Below are 1,822 nucleotides of genomic sequence, written 5' to 3'. Positions count from 1 at the left end.
CACACCAACTAGGCTGGCATTAATCCAAAAAACACAAAATAATAAATGTTGGAGAGGCTGCAGAGAGATTGGAACTCTCATACACTGCTGGTGGGAATGTAAAATGGTACAACCACTTTGGAAATCCATCTGGCGTTATCTTAAACAGTTAGAAATAGAACTACCATACAACCCAGAAATCCCATTCCTCGGAATATACCCTAGAGATACAAGAGCCTTCACACAAACAGATATATGCACACCCATGTTTATTGCAGCTCTGTTTACAATAGCAAAAAGCTGGAAGTAACCAAGGTGTCCATCAACGGATGAATGGGTAAATAAATTGTGGTATATTCACACAATGGAATACTACGCATCGATAAAGAACAGTGACGAATCTCTGAAACATTTCATAACATGGAGGAATCTGGAAGGCATTATGCTGAGCGAAATGAGTCAGAGGCAAAAGGACAAATATTGTATAAGACCACTATTATAAGATCTTGAGAAATAGAAAAAACTGAGAAGAACACATACTTTTGTGGTTACGAAGGGGGGAGGGAGGGAGGGAGGGAGAGGGTTTTTTTATTGATCAATCAGTAGATAAGAACTGCTTTGGGTGAAGGGAAAGACAACACTGAATACATGGAAGGTCAGCCCAATTGGACTGGACTAAGACCAAAGAGGTTTCCATGATAAAATGAATGCTTCAAAGGTCAGCGGAGCAGGGGCGGGGGTCTGGGGAACATGGTATGAGGGGACTTCTAAGTCAATTGGCAAAATAATTCTATTATGAAAACATTCTGCATCCCACTTTGAAATGTGGCGTCTGGGGTCTTAAATGCTAACAAGCGGCCATCTAAGGTGCATCAATTGGTCTCAACCCACCTGGAGCAAAGGAAAATGAAGAATACCAAGGTCACACGACAACGAAGAACCCAGGAGACAGAAAGGGCCACATGAACCAGAGACCTACATCATCCTGAGACCAGAAGAACTAGTTGGTGCCCGGCCACAATCGATGACTGCCCTGTCAGGGAGCACAACAGAGAACTCCTGAGGGAACAGGAGATCAGTGGGATGCAGACCCCAAATTCTCATAAAAAGACCATACTTAATGGTCTGACTGCGACTAGAGGAATCCCAGCGGCAATGCTCCCCAGAGCTTCTGTTGGCACAGGACAGGAACCACCCCCGAAGACAACTCATCAGACATGAAAGGGACTGGTCAGCAGGGGGGGAGAGAGATGCTGATGAAGAGTGAGCTAATTAAATCAGGTGGACACTTGAGAGTGTGTTGGCAACTCTTGACTGGAGGGGGGATGGGAGGATAGAGAGAGAGGGAAGCTGGCAAAATTGTCAGGAAAGGAGAGACTGAAAGGGCTGATTCAATAGGGGGAGAGCAAGTGGGAGAAGGAAGTAAGATGTATGTAAACTTACATGTGACAGACTGATTGGATTTGTAAATGTTCACTTGAAGCTTAATAAAAGTTAATTAAAAAAAAAAAGCTAGAAATAGAAGTGTCATGTGATCAAACAAGCCCAGTCTTGGAATATATCCTAGAAAAATAAGAGCCATCACATGAATAGATATATGCACACGCATGGTCGCTGGACAAATGAATAAACAATTTATGGTATATTTACACAATGGAACACTATGCAACAATAAAGCACAAAGGTGAATCTGAGAAAAGTCTCATGACATGGATGAAACTGGAAGGCATTATGCTTAGTGAAATTAGTCACAAAGGGACAAATATTGTATGAGACCACTATTATAAGAACTCAAGAAAAGATTTAAACACGGAAGAAAACATTCTTTAATGGTTATGAGGGT

The sequence above is a fragment of the Loxodonta africana genome, chromosome 9 (assembly GCF_030014295.1).
Source record: "Loxodonta africana isolate mLoxAfr1 chromosome 9, mLoxAfr1.hap2, whole genome shotgun sequence".
In the NCBI taxonomy this organism is placed as follows: domain Eukaryota; kingdom Metazoa; phylum Chordata; class Mammalia; order Proboscidea; family Elephantidae; genus Loxodonta; species Loxodonta africana.
The sequence above is the reverse complement of the archived record's forward strand: the minus strand, read 5'-3'. Positions refer to the sequence as shown.